General features: G+C 43.1%; 1 pseudogene; it reads right to left on the minus strand.

The window, feature by feature from the left end:
• Positions 1 to 4,635: 4,635 nt before the first annotated feature.
• LOC115953629 lies at positions 4,636 to 6,011 on the minus strand (annotated as a pseudogene).
• Between the last annotated feature and the right edge of the window lie 1,884 nt (positions 6,012 to 7,895).

Here is a 7,895-nt window from a genome sequence, read left to right on the forward strand (position 1 = left end):
ACTTAAATTACTTTTTTCTCGTTAATAATAACTAATAACAATATGTCATTTAGAATTTGTTGTGAAAATATTGTAAAAATATTGTGAAAATAACATTTCTCTTTTTCATAAAAAATACAAAATTAGTATCTTAAAAGTTGAAACTCAATAATTTTGGTAGAATTAATCGATAAAATTTTATCAACACTTACCTTTTAAGTGAGTTGATCCATAATTCCGAACTATTTCACAATTTTTTTTGTCGCACTTCTGACATGGCAAATTATGAGTAGTTATTTTTCACTTATGCATGCACCCACAATTTTTTCTCCATTACATTCTCTACAACATCACAATTGTGAAAGAAAAAAAAAGTGAAATAATTTATGTTCATACTATTATTTATTGTCCTTTTCTTTTACTTTCCTCCACACAAACCCACACACAGAGGTCTCTCTCTCTCTCTCTCTCTCACCGGAATCCCTTGAGCTGGAAAATTCACTTTTGGCTCCTTAAGGTCGAACCAAATGGGCACGAAGTCTGTGTCATTGTCATAATGGCGCACATTATTTCAATGGTGCAGTCTCTTCCGACAAAGGATGAAAGCAAAAACGATGGTGAAACAAGCAGAGGCCATGATCAAACAGTCGTTCCCACTGACACAGTAAGTACAAGCTGTGACATAGTAGTAAATTAAGTAAATTTTGTCTGTTCTTGTCATTTTTATGGTTCAATTATCATTATATTGATTAAATTTTCTTTAATTTAATTAACATGTGCATTAAATGTCATATATATATTGCCAATGTAATATACTAAATTTTTTCAGAGAAAGTGTATTATACTAATAAAACTATAAAAATCGGCTCTTAAATTGTTTCTCAATGTTTTTATTTTAAATATATCTTACGCCCGTTTGGTAGAAGAGTTTGAATAATGTTATTTAAGTGTCTTTGACATAAGTGTGGATGAAAAAATGTATTGAAATGTGTGTAAAGTAGTTTAAAATGTGAAAATATGAGTTTATGTTAGCCTACCAAACAGGCCCAAATTCAAGAGTAATGATATATCACAACATTTTCACTATATTATCACAAATTTTAGGTAGTAGATTATTAGTGGTTATATAATTTGAGTCCATCATTGACATCGCTCTTCTCTCTCTCTCTCTCTCTCTCTCTCTCTCTCTCTCTCTCTCTCTCTCTCTCTCTCTCTCTCTCTCTCTCTCTCTCTCTCTCTCTCTCTCTCTCTCTCTCTCTATTCGGGTAGAAGCTAAAAATAGGTGTAAGTGGTTTGAAGGAGAAATAGAAGTGTAAATTATTTTACACTTCAAGCTTTGATATTTTACAGTCAACGGAAATGGTTTTTCTGTTTGACTAAGTTTTCTAGCCAACCCAAATACTTCTCATGGTGTAAAATATTTTTCAAATTCTTTTCACACTCTAAACACAATCTAAGACTCAAATATATACATGTAAAGTGCTTGGATATGTCAATACATAAAAAATATGACCCTTACATATATATACAAACCTTAACGGGGAGTATCATTTTCAGAGAGGTTCTTGGGGAATGACATTTCATGAAATCTTAAGGGAGCTTAGTGTTATTTATCCAAAATGAAATATAACATGTTAAGAAAAAATAAGGTAAAAATAATTACTAAAAAAATATATAGCATAGTTACAAAAGAATGCTAAGGAGGGTTTTCACTTTTCACTAAAAAATTTAAGAACTTGTAATTTACAACCTAAATTGGACAAAATTATCAGATTACACCCTACTCTGCAATTGACATTTTGACCCTTAGCATGAAGGATGTGGGCTCTTGGGCTTCATCATTTCACTTTATTCCCTCATGGGCTTGGACAATGTGTTGGTAGAAGTCCCTGCCCATGCAACTTGCTGGGCTTCTGCCCCCGTTGTTTCTTTTCTTAGCCATGTATGTGGGCCTGTTGGTTGCCACTCCTACCATGCTAGCTTATTGGGTTTATAACCTCTTTCTTTAGACTTTCCCGGCCCATTTGGATTTACTTTTACCTCTTAATATGCCCATGGGCCTACTGGCGGCCATTCCTGTCATGTGGGCCCACTAGATTTGTTACCTTTTTCCTTGGACTCTCTCTGCTCATTTTGCTTTGCTTTTACCTTTTAATGTGCCCATGGGCCTGCTAGCTGCCATTCTTGCCATATAGGCCCACTAGGTTTGCTACCTCTTTCCTTCGGCTTCTTTGAGCCGTTTTGCTATGCCTTTACCTCTTAATGTGCCCATAGGTCTGCTGGCTATCATTCCAACCATGTGGGCCCACTAGGTTTGTTAGCTTTTTCCTCGGGCTTCCCCTACATGTTTTGCTTTACTTTTACCTCTTAATGTGCTCATGGGCCTGCTAGTTGCCTTGTCATGTTGGCTCATTGGGTTTATTACCTCTTTTCTTAAGTTTTTTCAGCCCATTTGTTTTACTTTTACCTCTTAATGAGCCCGTGGGCCTGCTGGTTGCCATTCTTGCCACACTAGCCTATTAGGTTTATTACCTATTTTTTTGGGTTTCCTTGGTTTATTTGTTTTACTTTTATCTCTTCCACTCCCTTTTTCTTTCACCTTTCCTTATTGTTGGGCTTCTTTTGCGATTAGGCCTTTTTGTCAAAAAATGGACATCAACAAGTATAAATTTAAGCAATGTTACACAACTAAATAACCTTACACTGATTTTATGTTTTGAAAATCTTATTGTTAAATTACATGTTCTATATGTTTTTAACATTTATGTTAAATTTTGTGCTAAGAGCGTCCATATTGGTGGAGCCATAAATTTAGCTATTTGGCACCACAAAAGGCTATTTTATCTATTTTACTTTCTCAATTTACAAAGAACCCAACATTAGTGGTTTTTATTTTAGTTTTCAACATAATAAAATAATATATCAACTACAATAAATAAACATCACAACCATTGCCACTGCAACCACCACTGCCACCACCACTTAAGTGTCCTACTAGGATGGTAATTACAATTTTTAATTGAATGGTTGTGGATAAGGTCATATGTTTTTTTTTTCTTCAATATTAAACATAATTAGTTTTACATTTAAGTCAAATTAATATTTTAACTTAACTTAAAGATAAAAAGTCATAAAAGAGAAAAAAGAAAAAAAAAATTGCTAAAAAAAATGCAATCACATTGATTAAAAGATTGTTAGCACCCTATTTTGCAACTCGCATTTAACCTCATATGGAGGATAAAAGGGTAATTTCCCTTGAAAATATGCATCTTTATTCTGATCATTATATCCTTAATCTCATTTCACCAAAATGATCTTGATGTTGTAACGATCAAATCGACTGGTCATGATCTTTTCTATAGGTAGAACTACTGTAAGCGGTCTAAACTTCAACCCTTATTTTTTTCTTCATATTGTAAAGGGGGGCAAAGCCCGTTTTTTACTCCCTCTATTGGTAGATCAAAGGCCCTCCTGCCGTCGTTTCAGTGACTCATAGGGCTTCCCTCAGCTCAGTCTTTTTGGTTCTTGAGAATGGTCGCCACCTCTCCCAAGACCAGAATGATTATCCCCGCCCGATGGGTCTACATCCATCCCTGAATGTCGTCGGGTACTGTTCACTTCCTCGCCATTCTTGTAACCGTCACCTGTAATCCGCGCAGGTGTGTCCGCACCCCCCTGAATGGACGAGAAAGAAAGGATTTATCGGAGCAACCCCCAGGTTCCAGACCCAGGAGTAAACTTTCCCGTATGAGCATTCGGTACATGTATCAGTCCGTGGAAGGGTGAAAGGGTCACCACTACTCAGGATCTCCCCCCTAATCTTAGATAGGTCGTCGAGGGTTCGCCGCGGTTCATTGTTGTGCTTACACACTAGGCTACCCTTCTCCGAAAGCTCCGCGGGACCATCTACCACTAGTCTTCGGCCGGAGGGGTTTATTGCACAAAAACGCCAGGACGCAGGCTCCCGAAGGTTGAAAAAGGATTGGCTGATCACCTCTCAGAAAGGGAGGGACAAAGAAGCACCATCCATCCAACGGGCAGGGTAGAGTCTTAGACGGAGGCACAGTGGAACGTGTAACCCGCCTACTGTCTCATTCAACTACATTTGTTCCTGTAATCCATAGCCTAACAGAACGCAGCAGCGAGGGACAACCCGCTCATACAGCCAGCGGGGAAGATGGCACTACTAGCAAAGACCGTCTGGCGAAAATGCCGCAGGCGCGAAGCGTGGTAGGCCTGCGCCGGGGGAGCATAGCATAGGGAGGAAAGGGAGCCCGGATGATGGAAGAGCCAGGGGAGGCCGGGTCATTTGACGGAAATGGAAGGCTTTTCCCCTATTAGAGAAGGCCCTATGAAGTAAAGGGAAGTGCATTAATTCTTGGAAAAAGAGGGAGCGAGCCTATATAAAAAATGTAATAAAGTAAATTCAATGAATAGATAGAGTCAACGGTACGACAGACAGCGCTGCCTACACGCGAATTAGCTTCCGAGGTCGAGCAGTCTCCATTTTTCACTACAGGATTTGCGAATGAATGCTGGGCTGGGCCACCTCGAATGGCGTGAGCCGCATGCGGGGAGACCCGCACGTACGGTTTTTAGGGGGATCTGGTCGAAAGACCGGCCGTCGCCCACCCGACTAGAGGGATTGAGAAATTAATAGAGTACAAAACTTATCTTCAAGCTTTACCTTATTCTGATCGTTCAGAGGGCGATCGTGGAGTCACTGAATGAAGTCCTCCGTTTCTTTCGGAGGTGCTGACCCGCAGCGAGGCAGAGATGACTAAGTGACATATGGAATATGGCGACGACAACAACATGTCGTAGAAGGAGATAATAGGTGGAGCCAACGACCCACTAAGACTAACGTATCTACAACTACATCACCAAGCAGCAGTCAAACGGAGGCGTGAATGCAAGATGCCAGCGGAATGATCGGCCGGACAGAGGCTAGGGCTGCTGCTTCCTTCCCACCGCGTCTTTCCTTGTGTGTCGGAGATATAAAGCGAGTGCACCGGAAAAGAACAGGAACTGGGTCGATCTATTCTATAGCGAAGCATCCGAAGTATAACTGCACACTCACACGATCTTTGCCGAGAGATAAGAGCATTCGGTGGAACCGGTGAACTACACTTGCTTCTGGATAGATGTGTGGGACAGAGGGCTCGTGGTACTTGCTGCCCACCCTTCCTCCTCTGCTTTGAGAATCGTGTGAACGGAGAGTGGGCAGAAGGGAAGGAGGTCCTCATATGGAGTTGTACACTTACTTGAGCAGTGCGGAAGACTGGGAATGGGTCAAGTAAACTCCTTTGGGGCCGGAAAAATAATAGACGAAGCTTTACTTAGATAGGGCTTTGATTTGATTGGTATTGATTTTCTCTTAGTGATTGGAAAGGAGGGCGCCTGGGTATGTTATAGAAAGGGAAGGCAGAGGTAGTACTTCGAATGGCGAAACGAAGGGCTAAATAGCGACAGTGATTCTCTGAGCCGGTCTGGATTTCCAACGCCTCGGGAAACTGGTCGAGATAGATGATAGCACCTTTTTCCTCTCTTCCTTACCGGAGGGCAATCTTCTCTTATGGCCTTCACCTCTCGCCCGGCCCGGAAATAGAACCCAGCACCCTTCTGATCCATTCATTTCTGCAAGCAGGGGGGATCCAGAGCAAAGCCCCCCTTTCTATTGCATAACCTAAAAAAGCTATATAAGCAAAGTACCAAAGTGGTTGCAGGAACGATACGCTTTGGTTACCTTACCGGCGAACGCTTCAAAAGGCGACCAGCTTTCAATACTAGTTGTTACGTTACGCTGCTTTTTTTCCAATATCATTGAATAGCATGGCCTGGGGCTAAGGTAACTCAAGTGGGAGAGCCATGTTATGGGTGACCTTATTGCACGGTTCAGAGAGCACTTGTGTATGTGATGCAAGTGAACGTGTACGAAAAAGCTGTTGTAAAGTTTCGTTGTTCATTCCATCGTCACCCCTATCTATGTTTCTATGATGGCCCAAGAACACGCTCATTCTTCAGCCGTAGAGAGACTTTTGAATTGTGAGGTACCATTACAAGCTCAATATATACGAGTGTTATTCCGTGAAATAACTCGAATTTCAAATCATTCACTTGCTTTAACTACTCATGCTATGGATGTGGGAGCATCAACTCCGTTCCTGTGGGCTTTTGAGGAGCGGGAGAAATTGTTGGAATTCTATGAAAGAGTCTCGGGAGCTAGGATGCATGCCAGTTTCATACGACCAGGTGGAGTGGCACAAGATCTGCCTCTTGGCTTATGTCGAGATATTGATTCCTTCACACAACAATTTGCTTCTCGTATCGACGAATTAGAAGAGATGTCAACCGGCAACCGTATCTAGAAACAACGATTAGTGGATATTGGTACTGTCACTGCACAGCAAGCAAAGGATTGGGGATTCAGTGGTGTAATGTTAAGAGGTCGTGCGACATGAAGACATTGATAACAATATGGGGGAAGTTCCCATCAGGCAACAACGGTTCCGCCTAACCCTACTTAAGCATGCATATTATGTTAGTCAAGACTTGGTGTGAAGCCTTGGAGCTTACGTTAGAAGAGCAAAAGGCCCGGGGCTAGGGTGAGCTGAGGGGGGACAGCGTAAGTGAGCGAATGTGTGTAAGCCCAGTCAAACATGACTGTTCTAGGCGGGGCGGGCCACCCACCTTCGAATGGTGTTGGTCCTACGGACCGTGAACGGATTCGCCTCTGGCCTCTGGGCACGACGGAACCGCATGAGTTCACCGGGGTGGAGCACGGTCCGCCAAAATCGGCATAGGTTAGGTGCTATTGATGGAACATGGTAAGCCTATCTTTCTCCATATGGAAGTGCTGCGGGCACATAGAGATGTGGGTAGAGGAAGCCTCAAAAAGTGAAGGCCGAGCTGTAGGTCACGTGACCTGCACCGAGTTGGTGGCTGACTGGGCTTTTTCCTGGATCAAAGCAGATCAACTCGCCTTCTTGTTATCCAAAAGTCGGTTGAATCGGGCGGGCCCCTGCCCCGGAACGTCGAATGAAATAGGTGGCCGGGTTCTCTTTCTACAACCCTTTTGATATGATAGGCCCGGCCACCTTCCCCCTATCCCTTATGTTTAGGAGCGGGATTCGCCCAAGAACGACCAGTCCTGTGGTGGTACGGAAGGCACGGACTCCGCGAACGCCCGCGCCCCCTTTACAAAGGAAAGAAAGCCTCAACCAGAACCACATTTTCCTTTTGCGTGCGGATGTAGCTAAGTGTTTGACTCTATTGGTCATAGTTCCCTGCTGTTGCGGCCGGTGCTCGTTTGCGCGCGCGTGAACCAACCCAACAAACAAGGAAAGGATGCCTCTCGGGGCATCTAAGAATGATTCGAGCCGTATGAAGGGAAACTCTCACGTACAGTTTGTTTTTTTTTGGGGGGAAGGAGCCCGACAGGGTCCCCCCACTGACTTGGCCCGGGCCTAAGTGAAAGTGAAGTGGTGGGCCTACCCATCCCAACCAGGGGTATGCTGGGATTTGCGAAGAGCAGCACCTTACGATGTTTATGACCAATTGGATCCTGACGTACCAGTAGGTACCAGAGGAGATCGCTATGATCGTTACTGTATCCATATTGAAGAGATGCGACAAAGTGTTCGGATCATTGTGCAATGTCCTAATCAAATGCCTAGTGGCATGATCAAAGCCGATGATCGTAAGCTATGTCCTCCATCACGATGTCGAATGAAACTATCCATGGAATTGTGCGCCATGTGAAACGTAGATCATCGCCGTTCTTAACCGAGACTCAGGTTAAGCTCCGTCTCGGAACCTTGTGGGGTTAGGAGTAAAGCATCCCGAGGTTGGCGCATCTCGTTGGGCATGGAGAAGCATTGGGAACCCCAATTTCTTTCTTCGGAGCCGTTTCTTTT

Source organism: Quercus lobata, chromosome 7 (genome assembly GCF_001633185.2).
Source record: "Quercus lobata isolate SW786 chromosome 7, ValleyOak3.0 Primary Assembly, whole genome shotgun sequence".
Lineage (NCBI taxonomy): Eukaryota > Viridiplantae > Streptophyta > Magnoliopsida > Fagales > Fagaceae > Quercus > Quercus lobata.